Source organism: Oryctolagus cuniculus, chromosome 10 (genome assembly GCF_964237555.1).
Source record: "Oryctolagus cuniculus chromosome 10, mOryCun1.1, whole genome shotgun sequence".
NCBI classification, from domain to species: domain Eukaryota; kingdom Metazoa; phylum Chordata; class Mammalia; order Lagomorpha; family Leporidae; genus Oryctolagus; species Oryctolagus cuniculus.
In genome coordinates, this window is record NC_091441.1 from 36,451,844 (window position 1) to 36,475,540 (window position 23,697).

Consider the following 23,697-nt stretch of genomic DNA (forward strand, 5'->3'; position numbering starts at 1 on the left):
CAGTGTCATTGAGGTAACTAAAATTTAGAGGTCACTTGTTGGAACAAGTGATGAAAACCGATACAAGAAGTCTGTTCTCATTAGATTCACAAATATTAAAATCAAAGCAAAACAAAAACAACAAAAACCAGACCAGAACACAGAATGTTATCTTTCATACTCTGAAAAAAATAGCTTCCAACTTTGAATTTTATCTACAATCTTAATATCCCTCTAAAATGACGGTGAACTAAAGGTTTTTTAAGACAAAAAATGAGAAGTATAATAAACATTAAGGTATACATCGAGGAGCTGATGCAGTGGTGCAGTAGGTTATTCCTCCTCCTGCGGAGCCAGTATCCCATGTGGGTGCTGATTCTAGTCTTGGTTGCTCCTCTTCCAGTCCAGGTCTCTGCTGTGGCCTGGGATAGCAGTGGAGGATGGCCCAAGTGCTTGGGCCCCTGCACCCTCATGGGAGACCAGGAGGAAGCACCTGGCTCCTGGCTTTGAATCGGCACAGCTCCAGCTGTTGAGGCCATTTGGGAAGTGAACCAACGGAAGGAAGACCTTTCTCTCTGTCTCTCTCTCTCTCTCTCGCTGTCTGTAACTCTACCTCTCAAGTAAATAAATAAAATATTAAAAAAAAAGATATACATTGAAAATAATATTTTATTCTTTCAATAAAAAGATTCAATATATCTAGTGAAATATTATTTACTACTAAAGTTTGTATTTCATTATTTTTTAAAATTAGTTTTAATGATTCAATATAGTTCATAGATACAGTTCTAAGCATATAATGATATTCCCTTCCTCCTTTCCTCCCTCCCTTCCAAACTCCCTCCCTCACAACAACTTTAAGAAATACAGTTGATACAATATAAGGCCACTTAATGATCTAAGCAGTAACAAAATGAGTCATTAATATTTTCAAAAGAGAAGATCACCATACCAAATATGACTATTTCTACAATGTGCACTTATTTTAAAATTAATATCTACGTACATATGTCTGGTATACAATATGCTGCTTTGCTATACAATTTAGTTTAGAAATGTGTGAATGAATCTAATGAACATCTCTCTTACCTCATATATTTATCATGTTATGATATGACCATTTAAAATCTACTCTCAGAAATTTTCAAGTATGTAATATTATTAAATATAGTCATAATATAATACAGCGGATCTCTTGAACTAACTCCATTCCATACACCAACTTGCCCCTAATAACCACCCTTTGATACTCAGTTTCTATAAGTTTAAACTTTTTTAGATTCTACACTTAAGTATGATTATTCACTAGTTGTCATTTTGTACCTGGTTTATTTCAGTTAGCATAATGTCCACAAAGTTCTTTCACATTGTTGCCATGGACAGAATTATCTTCTTTTTCAAGGCTGAATATTATTCCATTGTATTTATATACCTCATCTCTCTTATCCATTTGTTCATTATTGGACACTAAAAACCTGATGTTTGAAATAAGAAAAGCAAACCCAAAATCAAGTTGGGGAACTTTACACCCTTCTCTCTGTGATTCAGAGAACAAGTCAGCAGAAATCAGCAAGGATATAGATAATCTGACAGACACTATAAATTACACAATTTAGCTGGCATTTATAAGACACTTCCCCACAAAGGAGCAGAATACACACTCTTCAAGTTCACAGGGAACCCTCACTAAGATAAGATAAACAACATGCTAGGCCAATATCATTAATCACAACAGATTTAAAAGATTAGAAACCTTTAGTATGCTGGCAACATAGATCTTGGCTTCTAAACACCACTCTCCAGATAAAGGAACTAGGGAAACCTGGGACATTTTTAGCATTTACCTGCTCCAAATATTAAGGGAGTACAAATGACAAAAGGAGGGGTGCTTCAAGAGGACACACACAAGGCAATTTGTAAGAACTGTAATGAAAGCAATGACAGTGGCTCACTAGGCTAATCCTCTGCCTACAGTGCCGGCAGCCCAGGTTCTAGTCCCGGTCGGGGCGCTGGTTCTGTCCTGGTTGCCCCTCTTCCAGGCCAGCCCTCTGCTGTGTCCCGGGAGTGCAGTGGAGGATGGCCCAAGTGCTTGGGCCCTGCACCCCCATGGGAGACCAGGAGAAGCACCTAGCTCCTGGCTTCGGATCAACGTGGTGCGCCAGCCATAGCATGCCTGCCAGAGTGGCCATTGTGGGGTAAACCAACGGAAGGAAGAGCTATCCCTCTGTCTCTCTCTCTCACTGTCCACTCTGCCTATCAAAAAAAAAAAAAAAAAAAAAAAAAAAAGAAAGAAAAGAAAAAAAAGGAAAAAAAAGAAAACAATGATTGTTTGAACAAAACTAATACAGAGGGGCAGGTGTTTGGTAAAGTGATTAATATAATGCTTGGGTCAACTGCATCCCATATCTGAGGGCCTGGTCTTGAGTCCTGGTTCTGCTTCTGACTCCAGGTTCTTTCTAATGTACACCATGGGGGCCGGTGCTGTGGCTCACTAGACTAATCCTCTGCTTTCCGGCGCCGTCACACCAGGTTCTAGTCCCGGTTGGGGCGCCGGATTCTGTCCCGGTTGCCCCTCTTCCAGGCCAGCTCTCTGCTGTGGCCAGGGAGTGCAGTGGAGGATGGCCCAAGTCCTTGGGCCCTGCACCCCATGGGAGACCAGGAGAAACACCTGGCTCCTGCCTTCGGATCAGCGCGGTGCGCAGGCTGCAGCGCGCCGGCCGCGGCGGCCTTTGGAGGGTGAACCAATGGCAAAGGAAGACCTTTCTCTCTGTCTCTCTCTCTCACTGTTCACTCTGCCTGTCAATAATAATAATAATAATAATAATAATGTACACAATGGGAAGCAGCAGGTGACAGCTCAAGAATCTGAGTCCCTATCTCCTATGTGGGAGTCCCAGAATGAGTTCTGGGTTCCTAGTTTTTACCTGACCCAGTGCTGGCTTTTGCAAGAATTTAAGGAGTAAGCCAGTAGATGGAAGATTACTCTCTCTCCCTCTCTCTGTTCCTGTCTCTACCTACCTAAAATAAAATAAATTTTAAAAATTATGAATAATAAGCACAGACAATAATGGATAGCTCAAAATTAAAAATACACATAGATATTGATATAAATAGATGATTCAATAATTAAATAATAATTAGTTTAGGATAATCTCCCTCCAGGAAAATTTCAATAAATTGATGTAGAATGCATGACAGAAACAGAATATCATCATTAGGACACCAGACTAATAATTACTTCAGGCAAGCTTCACTGATGAAAGCTAAAATTAGTGGGTAAAACTTAAAAGAGCAATAGGAAATTTGCATATCCTTAAAGTGACTTCCCATAATATTTATTAATAAGTGAGGTGGTTTTAACATATGTTCCCCAAACTCTTTTTGATACTATGCTCTCCAGGAGGTGGAGCTTCGTGTCTATCCTCTTTACTTTTGCCTGAACTTAATATCTCACTTGCAAAGAAAACAAAAGATAAAAATAGTAGCTTAATGTGGAACCATATAGCAAACACCACCATAACCAAGTGATCAAGATTAACTTCACCGCTAATATGACATTTTAATATAATGTTCTCTCTGATACTACGCAATGAGAAGGGTTTTCACCTCTTTGATCACCTTGGCAAAATCTATAGTCCAGAATCTAATGAAGAGAAAAACGTAACACAAAGTCAAATTTAAGAACATTCTTCTACAAAACACCTTACCAATATTTAAAATTGTCAAGTTCATGATGAACAAGGAAACTGAGAAACTGTCAAAGATTCAAGGAGACTAAAGAGACGTGGCAGCTGTATGATATTTTGAACTAGATCCTGCAACAGAAAAAGTTATATCAGTAGGTAAAGTGGTGAGTTATTTTAAAATTGTATACCATAACTAATTTATTTTTGATAAATACATCATTTACTTTTAAGATTTATTTATTTATTTTAAAGTCAGCGTTACACAGAAAGAAATGGAGAGGAAGAAAGAGAGAGGTCCTCCATCCACTGATTCACTGCCCAACTGGCTGAAACAACTGGAGCTGCGCCCATCCAAAGCCAGGAGCCAAGAATTTCTTCTGGGTCTCCCATATGGGAGCAGGGGCCCAAGGACTTGGGCCATCTTCCATGCTTTCCCAGACCATACAAAGAGCTGATCAGAAGTGGAGCAGCCAGGACTCGAACTGGTGCCCATATTGGATGCCAGTACTATAGGCAGCAGCTTTACTGGCTACACCACAGCACTGGCCCCTGATAAATACATCGGAATATGTAATATCAGAATACGATGGATATGCAAACGCACTATTATTTTGCAACTCCATGTAATTAATTTTTTAAAAAATCCAGAGTTTAATAAAATAGTTATCGATTTCTTTAGGATTAAAAAAAATAAAATTATAGTAATAGAAAAACGGAGGCCCGCATTGTGGCACAGCAGTTTAAGCTGCTGTTAGTAGCACCTGCATCCCATATGGGCGCTGGTTCCAGTCCTGGATGTTTTATTTCTGATCGAACTCCCTGATAATACGCATAGGAAAGCAGCAGAAGATCTACCAAATTCTTGGGTCCCTGCACCTCTGTGGCAGATCCAGAAGAAACTCTTGGCTCCTGACATCTGCATGGCTCAGCCCCAGCCCGGTCCTGGCCCTTGCGACCATTTGGAGAATGAACCAGAGGATGGAAGATCTCTCTCTTGCTCCCCTCCTCTCTCTGTAATTCTGACTTATAAATAAATATTTAAAGAAAAGAAAGATAACTTTAATAATGGCTGAAAAAACTAAGTGTTGGTAATAAATATAGAGAATGAAAAATTCTATACCTTCTAATAATTTTTAATTCTGACTGAATAAGTTAGGCTATCTATCCTGGAAACTTGCTGCTAGATATATATACCTAACATATATCAACAGATATGAGAACATATTGGACACAAAATGGTAAACTAAAAATTGTACATAGTCAATAAAAACCAAAATTGATAATGCCAAACCTCCAAACAGTAACATAAATGAGTTGAGCTATATTCACACAAGGAACAACTGTAGATAAAAAAATCAAGTAAGCTTCACAGTATGTGCGTAGCTTATAGATATGTTAGTATATCATAGATACAAATGAATATATACATATATATATTATACCTAGTGATTTGAATTACAAAACTGTTGTTATTTAAATCAGAATAGAGGGAAGCTGGTAAAAATGGGAAGGGAAGGCTCTAGGAGGTAAAAGATGTGAAGTTCTCAGAAGCAGGTAATGTCTCATTTCTTTATCAATGTGGTGGTTACATAGGTGTGTTTACTTAGTAATAAGTTATTAAGCTGTCCATTTTTGACCATAGAGTTTTTTGTACGTGTTTCATATTTTCTTAAATATGTTTTAAAAATATATGATCTGAATATAAGATTAATAGGAATCAAATGCATGACTGTCAACCCATCAGTGGGAAAAGCAATGTGCAAATAATACAGGCAGGCCTTGCTTTGGTAGCATATAATATACATAAATGTCAGTTACTATGGTTTAGTTAGCTAAAATGAGACACTATGGCAAGATTCAAATTGCATTCACCATATATGCATATTAACTGTGAGTAACTTCATAAAGCAGAAACTTCACTACTAGTTCATCATGCACAAATGATTACATAACTAATAAATGCATATCATGGTCACTGGCATCGTGTTACCTCTTTCAAAGTCCGCATGAGGATTGGTTATTGCACATCTGTTACTCAGTTTATGAACGAAAAACAAACATGTGGTTATATTTTCTCCTCATCTCCCAGTGTTAAGCTATGTGTCAATTTAAAGAAAAAAAAAGTATAATTGAATAATTGGTCAACAGATGAAAATGCAACAAAGAATTGAAAAGTGATAATGCTGGGAGAGAAATTCTAGCTGAACATAAATGAAACGAAAGAAGAAAAGGCTTGCCATGGGAATGGTGACACGTGTACCAGTGAGACATACTAATTATGCAAAAGATGTCAGTAAAGACAAACACTAACATGAAGTAAAAAATGGTGTGACAAAAAGATTGATGATATTTCATAGGAAGTGAAGTCAGTAAAAAAAAATAATAATACCAAAGGAACTCTAGGAGATATTTCAGGATGTTAGAACACAAAGTATAAGATATTAGGAGCCAAAGAAAAAACAAAATTACTCATTCAATTATATTAAACTTACATAGTGAAAAGCCAAGCACTGTTCAAACTACTATTGACTTTTCTATTAAATAAATAAAATATTTTAATTCTCAGTGTTTCCAATGCTCTAACTTACTGTGTACTAAACAATTCTCGGTATAACTATGTTTTTTAACTTATCTATATATTTTCAACTGACAAAAGAGTTTAATTTAAAAAAAGTACAAGGGGAACAGAATAATTGTGATAGTTTCCTTTAGTTATTAGTATTGCTTTACACACAGATAGGTGTTGTGGTGTAGGGGATTAAGCCACAGCCTGAAATGCTAGCATCCAACATGGGTGCTGGTTGTGGTCTCAGGAGCTCCAGTTCCAATCCAGCTTCCTGCTAATGTGCCAGGGAAAGTGGTGGAGGATGGCTCAAGTGCTTGGGCCCCTGCCACTTACATGGGAGACCCAGATGGAACTCCAGGCTACTGCCTTTAGCCTGCCCAGTCCTGACCTTTGCAGCTATTGGGAGATAAACCAGTAGATGCAAAATCTCTTTCTCTGTATCTTCCTCTCTCTCTGAACTATGATTTTCAAATAAAGAAAATAAATTTTAAAATTAAGGCTTTCTTTCATTGTTTAATCTTGCATAGTTATTTTGGCTGTATGATTTTCCATTGTTCAAAACACACCTATATGAGGTACATAAAATAAAAAAATTCTGAAAAGGCAATAAAGAGAAAAAAAAATCATCAAAGCCTAAATATGTGTATACGATAATGACAAAAATGTAAATGAGTTAAATTCTTTTCTAAATTCAGAGGGCCACATATTAATAATGAAAAGGTATTGTATTATATATACAGGCCACATAAAAAAGGCATCATGAAAAAATAATGACAACTTTAAAATATCTTTAAATGAAATTACTTGTAAATAGCCAATTAAGCAAAACTGAAATATACAATCACTATCATTTAAGTTAGATATTTTCCCACAATTCAATTATTTATTTTATTCATTCATATACTTCTATAAGATGCTGCTATTTGTTTTCTTTCTTTCTTTCTTTCTTTCTTTCTTTCTTTCTTTGAATGTCAGAGTTACACAGACAGAAGGAGAGGCAGAGAGAGAAGGGAGAGAGAAGTCTTCCATCCGCTGTTTTACTTCCCAATTGGCCGCAACAGCCATAGCTGCAGCGATCCAAAGCCAGGAGCCAGGAGCTTCTTCCAAGTCTCCCACATGGGTGCAGGGGTTCAAGGCCTTGGGTCATCTTCTATTGCTTTCCCATGCCATAGCAGAAAGCTGGATTGGAAGTGAAGTGGCTGGGTCTTGAACAGGTGCCCATATGCGATGCTGGCACTGTGGGCAGCGGCTTTACCCACTATGCCACAGCACCAGTTCCGATTTGTTTCTAGTATACATCCTCTTCTTGTCCTTGGAAATCAAATCAAACTTCCAGCTGGTTACATTGTCAACAAGCTACAGATGACATTTTCAAATCAGTTTGCAGACGATATGATTATTTAGGGGATCCAAAGAACTCTACTAAGAGACTATTGGAACTCATAGAAGAGTTTGGCAAAGTAACAGGATATAAAATCAATGCACAAAAAACAACAGCCTTTCTATACACAGGCAATGCCACGGCTGAGAAAGATCTGCTAAGATCAATCCCATTCACAATAGCTACAAAAACAATCAAATACCTTGGAATAAACTTAACTAAGGATGTTAAAGATCTCTATGGTGAGAATTACAAAATCTTAAAAAAGAAATAGAAGAGGATACCAAAAAAATGGAAAAATCTTCCATGCTCATGGATTGGAAGAATCAACATCATCAAAATGTCCATTCTCCCAAAAGCAATTTATAGATTCAATCAATACCAATGAATATACCAAAGACATTCTTCACACATGTAGGAAAAATGATGCTGAAATTCTTATGGAGACGCAAGAGACCTCGAATAGCTAAAGCAATTTTGTACAACAAAAACAAAGCTGGAGGCATCACAATAACAGACTTCAGGGCATACTACAGGGCAATTGTAATCAAAACAGCACGGTACTAGTACAGAAACAGATGGATAGAACAATGGAATAGAATAGAAACACCAGAAATCAACCCAAACATCTACAGCCAACTTATATTTGATCAAGGATCTAAAACCAATTCCTGGAGCAAGGACAGTCTATTCAATAAATGGTGCTCTGAAAACTGGATTTCCACGTGCAGAAGCAAGAAGCAAGACCCTTCCCATACACCTTACACAAAAATCCACTCAACATGGATTAAAGACCTAAATCTATGACCCGACACCATCAAATTATTAGAGAATGTTGGAGAAATGCTGCAAGATATCGGCACTGGCAAAGACTTCTTGGAAAAGGTCCCGGAGGCACAGGCAGTCAAAACCAAAAGTAACTATTGGGATTGCATCAAATTGTGTCATGCTCTTTTAAAACACAAAGTCACGTAATCAGGTATAGCTGCAAACTGATTTGAAAATGTCATCTGTAGCTTGTTGACAATGTAACCAGCTGGAAGTTTGATTTGATTTCCAAGGACAAGAAGAGGATGTATACTAGAAACAAATCGGAACTGGTGCTGTGGCATAGTGGGTAAAGCCGCTGCCCACAGTGCCAGCATCGCATATGGGCACCTGTTCAAGACCCAGCCACTTCACTTCCAATCCAGCTTTCTGCTATGGCATGGGAAAGCAATAGAAGATGACCCAAGGCCTTGAACCCCTGCACCCATGTGGGAGACTTGGAAGAAGCTCCTGGCTCCTGGCTTTGGATCGCTGCAGCTATGGCTGTTGCGGCCAATTGGGAATTATGGGATATGTACTCTGTAGAATACTATACAGCAGTAAAAAACAATGAAATCCAGTCATTTGCAACAAAATGGAGGAATATGGAAAACATGATGAGTGAAATAAGCCAGTCCAAAAGGGACAAATATTGTATGTTCTCCCTGATAGGTGACAACTGACCGAGCACCAAAAAGGAAAACCTGTTGGATTGAAAGGGACAATATGAGAAACGGTGACTTGATCAGCCCTTGCCCTGACTGTTGATGAACATCTTAATGCTTTATCCCTTTTAGTATTTTTTTCTGTTTGTTCTACTTAATACTATTGGTTGAACTCTGTAATTAATACACAATTATTCTTAAGTGTTTAAACTTAAATGAAAAGTGATCCCTGTTAAATATAAGAGTGGAATAAGAGAGGAAAGAGATGTACAATTTAGGACATGCTCAATCGGACTTGCCCCAAATGGTAGAGTTAGAAACATACCAGGAGATTACAATTCAATCCCATCAAGGTGGCATGTACCAAGGCCATCTAACTAGTCCAAATGATCAATTTCTGTTAACAATAGATCATAATGATAGGACTAAGAGTCAAAGAGATCACATAAACAAGAATAGTGTCTGCTAATACAAACTGATAGAATTAAAAAGGAGAGAACGTTCCAACATGGGAAGCAGGATACACAGCAGAATCATAGAACAGCGGATGTCCTAAAAAGCACTCTGGCCTCAGAATCAGCCCTTAAGGCATTCGGATCCGGCTGAAAAGCCCATGAGAGTATTTCAGACATGGAAAGCCAAGACACTCTGGCAAAAAAAAAAAAAAAATACCAAATGAAAGATCTCCGTGAGTGAGTTCCCAGTGGAAAGGACGGGGCCATCAAACAAGGAAAATCCTTTCTCTGAAGGGAGGAGAGAATTTCCACTTTGACTATGACCCTGTCGGAATAAGATCAAAGTCTGCAAACTCAAAAGGCTTCCATAGCCTTGGCAACTCATGACGAGAGCCTAGGGTGATTACTGATGCCATAAACAAGAGTGTCAATTTGTTAAGTCAACAACAGGAGTCACTGTGCACTTACTCCTCATGTAGGATCTCTGTCCTTAGTGTGCTGTACATTGAGATTTAATGCTACAACTAGTACTCAAACAGTATTGTTCACTTTGTGTTTCTGTGTGGGTGCAAACTGTTGAAATCTTTACTTAATATATCCTAAACTGATCTTCTGTATATAAAGAGAATTGAGGCCGGCGCCATGGCTCAATAGACTAATCCTCCACCTTGCGGCGCCGGCACACCAGGTTCTAGTCCCTGTTGGGGCACCGGATTCTCTCCCGGTTGACTCCCTCCCAGGCCAGCTCTCTGCTGTGGCCAGGGAGTGCAGTGGAGGTTGGCCCAAGTGCTTGGGCCCTGCACCCCATGGGAGACCAGGAGAAGCACCTGGCTCCTGCCTTCGGAGTAGCACGGTGCGCCGGCCGCAGCATGCCGCCCGTGGCAGCCATTGGAGGGTGAACCAGTGGCAAAGGAAGACCTTTGTCTCTGTCTCTCTCGCTCTCACTGTCCACTCTGGCTGTAAAAAAAAAAAAAAAAAAAAAAAAAGATAGAATTGAAAATGAATCTTGATGTGAATGGAAGGGGAGAGAGAGCGGGGGGTGGGAGGGAAGTTATGGTGGGGGGGAAGTCATTGTAATTCATAAGCTGTACTTTGGAAATTATATTCATTAAATAAAATTTAAAGAAAAAAAGAGCATGACACATAGAGCTATATGTCACCTTAGGAAGCTTCCTTTAAAAGAACCCCCTCCTCTGGCTTTCCACTATCTGCTAACTGCAGCAGGACTCATTCTGGACCAGTATGTTTGAGACTATATTGTGAGTCGCTGAACAGAGTCCTCTAGGAGTTCCCAGTACTCTTTATCACATGGAGCTGCCGTATAACCCCACGCCACTTTCTTCTGAAAGAATTAACTCTTGTTTAAGCCACTGCTTTTGAAACTTTTTCTCCCTTGATTCCAAAACGAATCCTAACTGATATATGTTGTTTTATAATTGTTTCTTGCTTTATTATATTTTCCAGATTAATAATACTGAGGCCTCCTCAAGTGGCTCTTGTACCTCTCAGAGGGGGACAAAACTCATACTTTTTCCATATTAATAATCAGGGAAAATCCTTTAAACTGAAAGATTAATCACTATTCTGTTCCCCAAATGCCCAAAGACAAGTCTTCAAACTGTAACGTAGCTGTGAAATAACCAGGTTTGTGAATCATTTAGTTTACCTTTATCTGTGAAGTTTTTCAGCACTATTCTTCTGGTAATGTTAAACAGTAATGTGTGCAAGTATGACTTCCTTTGTTTCTCAAGGTATTTTAAATCCACATAGCAAATATTTAACTGCATACCAAGTTCAATGTTAAGGACTCAAATGGCTATTTATGTCTATGTTTCAATATTGATATGCCAGCTTTTATTGATTTGTATGCTGTGCTTATCACTATGACATTAATTCTTACTAATACTAATGCAGCTTACCATAAATCTAATTAAGATTCACAAAGATAAAAATGAGGTTGTGACAATTCTTATTTTTCCTTAAACCAGATTGTCCGTTCCCAGTTGTTGGACTTACCTTATTCATGTTAGAACTGTTGCTTTTCATTAACTGAAAGTAATGTGTTGCATTGATAGAATGTTGCCCGAGCAAATCAGATGATATTTTTACAATTCATTTGCAAAAAATTGAGAAAAATGCGTGTATGAAAATAATCAAAGAGTATTAATAATAACAACTAAATGTGAGAGTTTGCTTTTGTATCTGAGAATTTTAAAATATAGAATTATGTTAGCTGTAAATCTGTTTGAGTACTCAACAGAGGCAGCTTTAACTTTTACATTTTTTAAGAAACTGTCACTTAGTTACATGATATGATTCTAGAAATCAAAATATACTGTCAGTGCATTTTTATATCCAATCAAATCACCAGATACAGGTTATTTTTAAACGACAAGTGATGAAGTCTTGTGGTCAATTTTTCCTAAATTAAAATTTCTAAATATATGACCAATGGAACAAATATTACATAAAACATTTTCTTTGCCTCTCAGTAGCATTTTATTTAAATCATTTCCAGTCAGGTAAAATTTGTATACAAAATCTCATAGATTCCTATCAGCTGTCCACTTCTGATCCAGCTCTCTGCTTATAACCTGGGAAAGCAGTGGAAGATGGCTCAAGTCCTTGGGCCTCTTCACCTATGAGGGAGAGCTGGAAGAAGCTCCTGGCTTTGGATCAGCCCAGTTCTGGTCGTTATGACCATTTGGGGAGTGAACCAGCAGATTCAAGGCCTTTCTTTTTTTCCCTCTCTCTGTGACTCTGCCTCTCAAATAAGTAAGATTCCCCCCCCCAAAAAAAAAACCCTGTTGAATTATTAAGCAATATCTGTCATAAAAGCTATCCTATCATATTCATAGAGCACTTAAATACTTTTGAAAATATCTGAAATAGCCACCAAACTATTTTTCTAATTAATTTGGTTTTTTTTTGTTATATTATTTTAAAAATTTTCTTTAGTTAGCTTTTATTACTTGAAAGGCAGACAGAAAGACGGAGAGACAGAGACAGACAGATGGAACGAGATCTTGCATTTGCTGGTTCATCTGCCCCAAATGCCCACAAAGGCCAGGTCTCAGTCATACCAAAGATGCAAGCCTGAAATTTGATGTATGTCTCCCACATCGGTGACAAGGATTCAAGTACTGTGTCCTCACCTGCTGACTCTTTGCTTGTGTATTATCAGGTAGCTGGAAAAAGATGTGGAGCCTGAATTCAACACGAGGCACTCTTATAAGGAGTGTGGATGTTCCAAGCAGCCTCTTAACTGCTTTGGCAACTCTTCACCCCTATTATACTGATATAATAGTCAACACATAAGCAGAGTATCAAAATAAAAAAAAAAAATGAAAAGCGTGTAAGGTACGAAGAATATCATGTATCCCTCCCAATCTTTTCCCGTGTCATCTAATTTCACTTCAGTAAAGCAAGCACTATTAGCAGTTTCACATGTCATGACAAAAACATATTGTGCGTTTACAGGTATACATGTAAAACACCTCTATCTTTAGCAAGTTATGTGTACTACCTAGAACTTTATTATTCTAAGTAATAAATCTTATAGATTTTTCTCAATAATTACATGGAGAGATACTTCATTCTAAATAAACATGGTTTCACTGTTTGAAAATAACATTTGAAACAATTCCAATCTTCTGCTATTATCGACAATATGCAAAGATTTTGTGTATGAATTATATTTCATTCGTATGTAAAGAAATCTGGAGGGTAAATAGAATTACATTTACTAGTTCAAAGAATGTATTTGTTTTCTTTTTTTTTTAAAGATTAGATGTTGTCCAATTGTGCTCCATAAACTATGAATTTGTTATATCCACTGCCTTATAATTTCACCAAAACTTAAGTAATAAAGCACTGTTCTCTCTTTTTATAATAGGATGGCTAGTACAGTTTTATTTGAAAGGCAGTGAGGGAGAGGGAGAGAGGGAGAGAGAGAGAGAGAGAAACAAATCTTCCATCTGCAATTTTACTCCCAAATGGCCACAAGGGCTGGAGCTGGGCAGATTGGAAGCCAGGAGCCAGGAGCTTCTTCTGGATCTCCAATATGGGTGCAAGGGCCTAAGGACTTGGGCCATTTTCCACTGCTTTCCTAGGCCAATAGCAGGGACCTGTATAGGAAATAGAGCAGCTGGAATTTGAATTGGTACCTCTATGGGCTGCTGGCACTACCAGCAAAGGCTTTACGTGATACACCATAGTGCCAGCCCCTTAATGTGAATTTAACTGTCTATTTCCTTTGTATAGTTTTGTTACTAAATATTTTAATAATTGATTTAAGGAACCAATTAATATATTAAAAGCTGTTCATTTTGTTTTCAAAACACAATTGCAAATATTTTTGAATATTTTTACTTATAGGTAATTTATTTAGAAAAGTTTTTTTTATTTAATATCACTGAATTCTATTTATTTTTTATGTGTCTTAAGAGATAGTACTTCCAAAGTGCTCTCAAACCCCAAGAACATATTTGAAAAGCTATTTTGTTTCTCTAAGACTTCTATAACTGAAGCCAGGAGCCAGGAGCTTCATCTGGGTCTCTCATGTGGGTGCAAGAGCCGAAACACTTGGGCCATCCTCTATGGCTTTCCCACGCACATTAGCAGGGAGCTGGATCAGAAGTGAAGCAGATGGGACTTGAACTGGAGCTCATATTTGACCCGCCACCAGCCTCAATGATTTTTAAATTTTATGCATTACATTTATTTCATTTTCTAGTAGTTATCTTGATAACTGCTGCACTATTTTTAACTGTGATTATGTTACATTCACTGATTATATAGGAAGATTGGCGTGGTTACCTGGTGGAGCATATTTACCAGGAACACACTGGCATCATACCCTGATTCTTTTCTTTTACACAGAAGCTTTATGAATCTGCTTTGCTTTTCCTCTACAATCTTTTAAAGACATGTTATTGCTATTTGTTCCTTAAAGACTTGGTTAAATTCTTCTTTGGAACCTCAAGTCTATTTTTCTTGTTTGTTTTGTTTTGTTTCAAGCGTAGGAGTTGGTAATGGGTGTAGTTAATCACTTGACTATTTTCTGTTTTATCCTGTGGCAATTGGTCTGTTAGATTTTATTTTCTGGGTTCAGCTTTAATAATTTTATATTTGTCATGAAAACAATCCATCGTATGCACATTTTCAACAGATCCCAGCTAAGGAGCCTACTGAGCTGCAGCAGTTAGAAGCCTGCCAGTATCCCTCAGGAATTTTCTATCAGCATCTGCTGTCCTTTTTCATGAGGCCTTTGTTTGAGCTCTGGAAGAAAGCCTGGGAATACCTGGGAATTAAGTAGTTAACAGTTGCTAGGAGCAGCTTCCAATGACTGATAGAAGTTGGTATAGATATACTTATATATCCTGATTTCCTCACCTGAAGACTAATGGAAATCTGATTTTGTATGTTAAACTCATTCTCAGATTAAGCTCCAGTTCCCAACCCATAGTGATAAGTATTGATGACAATCTTTCATTGTTTCGTCTTTGTGATTTTTTTCCCCTGTACTCCTAAGTGTTCTGAGCAACACACACTCAAATGCACACACACACGCACACACACACAACTATATTCTCATAAAATTCTTTGTCTGAGATCCTGTTCTAGGCAGACCAAGCTAGTATATGTGCTGCCGAGGCAAGCATGGTAGACCAAACACCCACAGCTTAACGTTCATATCTTCTTAACTGTATGTCTGATTGTTTCCCTGAATTTGCTTTAGTGTTTAAGAATAGCAGCTTTCTATTCCTTATTTTTGTCATTTCAGCACAGCATTTATTTTTTTTTCTTTTCTTTTATTTTTATTTTTGACAGGCAGAGTGGACAGTGAGAGAGAGAGACAGAGAGAAAATTCTTCCTTTTGCCGTTGGTTCACCCTCCAATGGCCGCTGCGGCCCGCGTGCTGCGGCCGGTGCACCACGCTGATCCGATGGCAGGAGCCAGGTACTTATCCTGGTCTCCCATGGGGTGCAGGACCCAAGCACTTGGGCCATCCTCCACTGCAATCCCGGGCCACAGCAGAGAGCTGGCCTGGAAGAGGGGCAACTGGGACAGAATCTGGCGCCCCGACGGAGACTAGAACCCGGTGTGCCGGCTCCGCAAGGCGGAGGATTAGCCTAGTAAGCCGCGGCACTGGCCCTAGCACAGCATTTATTTTAATACTTCTCCACTAGAGGAACACCCTCTCCCAGAAGTACTGAAAATGTGTAAGACTTCTGGATTGTCACAAAGATCAAAGAAGGTGGTGTTTACTCCCCTAAACTGTAAATGTTAAATATCCTTTATTTAGCCTCATAAAAAAATGAACCCCTGCCCAACACACCAACAGCAACTCCAATAAAAAGTTCAGGTAATTAGGTCTTCTAATTAATCAAAATGCTTTATCAATTTTCTAATTGACAAATTTGCGTTTTAATAGATGATCATTACTTATTCCTGTACTTACAAATTTATTTTGTTTTTCTATTTGTAACATATCATTGGATTCATCAGACTTTTTTGTATTTTAAATAATCAATTCAATTTCTACTTAAATATTCATGTCTATTAACCTTTCCTTAGCTATATCTTACAGTTATTTGTAATGTAATATGTTTATTATATCTCTTTCTAGTTATCATAAATTCATTTTTTATTTCATAGTCACAAAAATGTTTATTTTTCAGAAATCTTAATGTTATAGTTTTTTTTTTCATTGTTTCCTTTATTATGGTCCTGTATTAACGCCTAGCCTTATTGGGTTGCAGTCATAGAGTAAATTCTGTATTAGTTCCAGTTTTGAGAATTTCTCATTTATTTGTGGTTTAACATGGATCAGTTGCAAAACACAGTTAGATATAAGAAATAAATTCTAGCTTTTCACAGAAATACATGGAGTAAATATAGTTCTCAAAACTATACAGTTTATGAGGAAGTAGAAGAGAGCATGTTAAAGGATCACAACATTAAAAATTATAAGAAAACTGAAATACTAATTACCTGATTTGTTTCAATACACACTACACACTACACACAGTTTTTAAAATGTTACCTAATATGCCATAAAAGTGTATAAGAACTACAAGAACTACACGTTAACCCCCCAAAATTTTAAAAAAGTAATAAAATATAAAAACATCCCATTACATTTTTTCCATTTTCAAAATCCAGTTTGCTGTTACTGTTAAAAGTAATATATATATGTATATACGTATGTATATGAAATACTGTTCAAAATATAGGAAAGAACTTCAAAAACTTTTAGAAAATTGGGATCAAAAGATAGAAAGTTTAAAAAGATGATCTTCCTCAACAATGTGCATCAAATTTAAGCCACATTTGTGGCAATCATACTGACCATTGAATACATTTCTAAAGAGCTGAGGGTCCTTGAGATTTATCCATATCAACACAGTGTTTGTTTGTTTGTTTGTTTGTTTTTCATTATTGCTTGAAGAAAAATGGGTGCTCTACAAAGATTTTATTTTTAATGAGGAAACAAAAAAATTCAGAGGAAGCCAAGCCAGAACTAAAGTGGACACCTATTGACCTCCTATTGAAACTTCATTGTTGAGAGGGGTGTGTAGAGGCTTTGTTGTAGTGGACAAGGACACTGACAAAAGCTTCATAGACATTGTTCTGCTAAAGCTTTAGTATCTTTCTCAAGATACTCTCAGAGCAAGCATAGGTCAGTACACTTCAGAAAATAAACAAGCAAATTTCCTTGAAAATCTTAAAAATATAGCTGTTTCTATGACTTTTACTCCCAATCAGTCCTTTTTAGTCTTTTTTTTTTTTTTTTTTTGGGCAGGACACCTTTCATTTCTTGGTAGCCTTCATTTGCTTTTTCTTTGTCTTCTGACCACACTAGTAAAGCCATGTTTCATCTGCTCTTCCAATTGTTCCAAGAACTACCTCAGGTTCTTGATTCCACTAGTTTAAAATTTCTAGGCACTGTTCTTACCTACAGTTCATCTGGGCACAAGAGTTTTTACACCCATCAAGCAGAAAACTTGTTCCACTTTAATTTTTCAATCAGAATGTATAGCTGAACACATGCAGTTGCTTATGGTGTTAGCTATGATTTCTGCCCTTAATTATTAATTTCTTCAAATAAGACACACACACACACACTCACTCATACATATATATAATATATATAAAAATATGCATGAATATTGATATGTGAAGTCTAAATTCTTTTTATGTTGTTGAGAGTGTGTTCACTCGGATCAATTTGATAGTTTGAATTTTGATTAAGATATAAACTTTTAATATAATTTTTAAAATGTATGTATTTTAATTAAAATTAGTATACATTTGTCATTTACAGCATGATATTTTTATAAACTGTGGGATGCCTAATTTGTCCTAATTATAATATGTATCACATTACATTCTAGTGTTTTTGGTGAGAACACTTTAAATATAATCTTGTAGAAAATTTCTGAAATATAATAAATTGCTATTAGCTATAGTAAGGAGATAATACAGTAGATCTCTTTTTAAAAAAAGAGTTTATTTATTTATTTGAGTGGTAGAGTTACAGAGAGAGAGAGAGAGAGAGAGAGAGAGAGAGGTCTTCCATCTGCTGGTTCACTCCCCAAATGGCTGCAATAGCCAGCAGAGCCAATACAAAGCCTGGAGTCAGGAGCTTCTTCTGGGTCTCTCATGATGGAGCAGGGGCCCAAGGACTTGGGTCATCCTCTAGAGCTTTCCCAGGCCATAGCAGAAAGCTGAATCAGAAGTGGAGCAGCGGGGACTAGAACCGGCGCCCATTTGGGATTCTGGTGCTGCAGGCAGAGGCTTAGCCCACTGCACCACAGCGCTGCCCCCAAAAATCTCTTGAATTTTTCTTTTCCTATCTAAGTGAAATTTTATATCTTTTGACAAACATCACACCATCACCAGTAGTGCCAAAATCCTAGTGATTACTATTCTACCATTTGTTTCTATGACTTAAACCTTTTTAGATTTCACGTAAAGGAAAGATTGTGTAACAGTTGCCCTTCATCCATGCCTCTCTTAATTCACTCAATACAATGTCCTCCTGATTCATCCATGTCTTCAAAATGACTGAATTTCAATCTTTTTAAAGGCTGAATAGTATTCCATTGTATACAAATACTAGTTTTTTTTTTTTTAAATGCATTCATATATACTTCACTGGATTCTATAGATTGGTTAATGTGAATAGTATTGCAGTAAACATGAGAGTGCACATATTGCTTTTATGCATACATTTCCTTCAGGTATATACACAATAGTGAGCTTGCTGGGTAATATTGTAGTGCTAATTTTAACCTTTCACAAACGCACTATATGTTTTCCCACAATGTTTATACCATTGCATTCTCATCAACAATATGTGGTGGTATACTTTTCTCCACATCTTTGACAACACTTAATATCTTTCTTCTTTTTTTACTATATTTAAATGGAAATGACATAATGCAGTGGACTACTCCAGCTTCGGTTTTCCAATATTTCAGTTTCCTTATATGTGAAATGATGGTGATGTGTCACTATGGTGATGTATCACTATCGCCCATGATCTCTGTCACAGTATTCTTATTAATATACTGTGTGGTTGCTCATACAACCATCATAAGCAGAAAAGGGTGGGTTTTTTATAGAATCTCTTCTGTCAGTATTCTACAACCGATAGTCCAGACCTCTGATAGTATAGCCTCAACATCCTGTATAGAGCACCAGTCTATCCCCCTGCTCTGCATTCCTCTGCACTGCCTTTGATAGGATTTCATTCTCGCATGGTTTATCACACTAAGTTTCTATGTTGACTCCTGGTTTCAAAAAACTTTTCCACTTTGCCTTCATGATAATACCTGGGATACCTTGCAAAAGCAGAGATCCAACCATGTCCTGTGATCCTAAATTCCCTAAATGTCGCCTTCCCAGGATAAATCTCAAATTGCTTCCATCAGTCACTATAAAAATAGAATAACCTGGCCTCTCAACATCTCTGTAGTCTCATCTCCTCCCAATGACTGTGTACACGTCTTTGTTCAAATGAAAAATCAACCACTTATAATCAGACAATGAATGATCCTCTTCCATACATATGTTAAGTTCAAAATTATGTCTTCCCTCCCTACTCTTTTCCTTTTGTTTTCTAACATCAAACTGGGATAAAAACCAAATAAACATGGGGGAAAACAATTCAATTTAGGTGCTAGAAAGATTCTCCTGACCACTGAGCTGAGGTACATGACCTTGATTTTCACTTCTTGTTTACTTGATATTTCTTTTTATCTTACCTCTGATTACACAGAATAAGCGGTTTTCTTTCCTTGGTAGAATGTAATTCTCACAAAGACAAGAGTTACCTCTTTACCCCTTTGTACATTCAGCACATGACACAATACTTTGCAAACTAGAAATACAAATTTGTGAATCAATTAATATATGTGAAAATATTTCATGAACAAAGACTTCAGAATATAAATCTATATTTTTATTAATACTCACAAGTTAAATATTAGAATATTTAACTTATCCTCCTCCTATATATAAGAACTTTCTCCTGAATCATAATTCTGATGGTACACAAAACTAGGTTCTAGTTAAATAATGTAATATATTGAGAACTAATTTTATCTTTGCAACTTACACACTTTTTTTATTAGTATCCATGAATGACAATAACATCACCTGTAATGTGAAAGTATGAAGTCTTACTTCACAAAGCTTTCATTGGAATTAAAACTATGTATTAGTGGGTATATGTGTATATATTTGTAGGCATATAAGGGTCGATATATTTTTATCTGTATATTATTTGAAATGTAGTATGTAGGCATTGACTAAACTATAGATATTGTTGTTATCTTACCATTTAAATTGAATTTAGAAAAATAAGTAAGAAAGTTTCTTCATATCTGAGTGGTGATTTTATATCTCATGTATAGTTGTAGCTTGGGGCAGTATTCATAAAACAGAAATATGTAAGTCCCAATATTCTGTGCTACCAGATGAGGCACATTTTATTTTCCTTAAGACATAAGGAAAAGGAAAATTCTGTGGAGAGCTGAAGCATCCATATTGCTTATTGATATACATGCTACTCTCTCATATGCAGAAACAGGTCTAGGCATGGGTTTATTTTTATAAATGAACTTGATAAATAATTGAATATGAAACTGCCCCCACTAGTCTGTCCTTGCACTCCTAGTGCATTAAGAATTCATGCCACTCTTGACCTGTAAGCTTCTACTCTTATTTAGCAGCCCTGGGTAGTGGAGGAAACTTGTCGCTAAGCTGAATTCTATGGTGTTTTTCTGATGTGAAAAATGTTAACCTGAGGGGAGCCTTTGGACTCATTTTCATAAGTGATCTAAACACATTTGGAGATGAGGGTAGGGGGTGGGCAACAGATTATTTGATTCTCAGCATGGCAAAATCACCCTTGTTGTCATTGCCCACTGGCTCAGAAGAAATCAGCTTCCTAAAAATGTTACTTGTTCTGCATTTTTCTGGGCTGATTTGTGCTCATAACGGTTCCTGGGGGATCATCCGTGAGGTTCAACTCTCCACCGATTAATCAGGCAGGACAGACCGCTAGGTACAGGGCTGGTCTTTTCCCTCATCTCCTTGTTCCAGGAATCTTCTCATTCTCTCTCTATTTGCACTCATGTTGAGTTGTGTGCCAGTAAGAATGCCAGCTAGCTTTTAATGCAATTGATAAAACTTTGAGGTGAGGGAGTTATCAGATCCTTTGCTATTTAATTATTTAATATCTGAGAACCAGCTACTAACATATAAGAAGTGAGAAACCTGAATTGGTATTCAGAAACTAGATTTCATTGTCTTATAAATAGGCTTTAGAGATCAATTCAACTATAGTTTCTTAGTATGAGCAGTGTATTGTCATTCAGTCCTTCAAACTACTGGGATCTCATGGAAAGCCATGAGGTTAACTATATTGTAACTTACAATTATAAAGAAATAGTTGCATAAGGAGTGAGACAAGGATAATATTTCATAATGATAAATATGGCTGTGGATATTATAAATGACAGAGGACAAAGCAGCTTCATTGCCAGACAGAATGGTCCAGATCATTCCACCCTTTTTGTAAAGGATAAAAGCAAAATTTCCTTTTCTCATAGTCCAGAAAGAAGTCAGTCCTCTTGCTGCAGCAGTTTATGTCATTTATCCTTGTCTTCCATCCATAAAGAATTTTCCACTTGCTAAATGAATTACCTTAAAAAGCCTAAAATAACACAATAGAGCAAAATTGTCCAAAGTCCATTTGAACAGCAATGATATTAATTTCTAAATCGTTGCTGAGATTGTTGAAGATCAAGCTTCACCCTAGGGCAGGGCTGTTTAACAAGTGATCAAGCAAGGGTAGGGCCTTAGGCATTCAATTCTACTCTCAAGACCTGCAGAGATGATCACTGGTCATGGGCTTCCTGCTGACCTCTGCTGCTGTTTGCCTGAACATCTCTCAGTCCTCACCCTCTATCCATATCTGTTTTTGTTTTTAAACTAAGAGAAGACTATTTTTTCAAGCTCTCATCTATTTAGAAAACACCTGAAATTTCACTCTGCCAGGCCCAATTAACGATAACTTTGATAGAAAGGTAGAGAGGAGCATATCAAAAACCTATCCCCTGCCCTTCATAACCAGCATTATATTCTTTTTGTATATTTGTCATTTTTAGATTATACATATAAGTGATAAGATGCTGTATTTTTCTTTCATTTGGGCTTCCTTCACATCACAATCCCTCCAAATCATTCAGATTGTCACAACGGCAGGATCTCCTTTCTTTTTTTTTTTTTTTTTTTTTTTTTTTGACAGGCAGAGTGGACAGTCAGAGAGAGAGAGACAGAGAGAGAGAAAGGTCTTCATTTGCCGTTGGTTCACCCTCCAACGGCTGCTGTGGCCGGCGCGCTGCGGCCGGCGCACCACGCTGGTCCAATGGCAGGAGCCAGGTACTTATCCTGGTCTCCCATGGGGTGCAGGGCCCAAGGAATTGGGCCATCCTCCACTGCACTCCCTGGCCACAGCAGAGAGCTGGCCTGGAAGAGGGGCAACCGGGACAGAATCCGGCGCCCCGACCAGGACTAGAACCCGGTGTGCCGGCGCCACAAGGCGGAGGATTAGCCTAGTGAGCCGCGGCGCCGGCAGGATCTCCTTTCTTAAGGCTGAATAGTAATTCATTCTCTCATAACACTTTATTAACATAAATAATATTTATATAAAATAATAAAACTGCAATATCTTTATGCATCTGTTGACAAACACTCTGGTTGTTTACATATCTTTGTTATTGTGAATAATGCTCAATGAACACAAGAGTGCAGATATCTCTACAAAACGCTGATTTAATTTATTTATTTTGGGTACACACTCAAAAGTTTGATTGTTGCTTCCTATGGTAATTTTATTTACAATTTTGGGGGAGATATCCATTGTGTTTTTCATCATTGTCATACCAATTTACATTCCAATTGATGGTATATAGCAATTCTCTTTTCTCTATATGCTGACCAGCATTTATCTTTTATTTTTTTATGAATACTTTCACAACATATGTGAGGTAATATCTGATTGTGTCTTTGATTTACATTTCCCTTTTCATATACCTAGACTCCATTTCTATGTCTTTCTTGGAAAAGTATTAGTTCCAGTATTTTGTCCATTTTTAAATCAATTTGATCATTTATTTTACCACAGACTTATGTAAATTCCTTACATTGTTTGAGTATTAACTGATTATCAGATGCATTATTTGCAAATGTTGTCTTCCAATTTGTGGACTGTATTCTCAGTTTGTTGATAGTTTCCTTTGCTATTCAGAAGCTTTTTTGCTTGCTAGAGTACCACCTGTTTGTTTTTCTTTTTGTCATCTGAGCATTTGATCTGATATCTAAAAAATCATTGTTGAGTCCAATGAGAAATACCTTTCCCTTTTGTCTTGTTCTAGGAGTTTTACAGAATAAACTTATTCTCCCCTGTCTAAACTAATTTTACCAGGATGTAGCTAAATGGTTTATATTCATGATCACAATGAATACACAAACTCTGTGGCTTAGTTATTAAAATTAACTGTATTTAATAGTGGGAAAGTAAGAAAAAAACACAAAACCCTAAGGTTGAGAAACTTGAAGTACTTGCCCAAGGTTACACAGT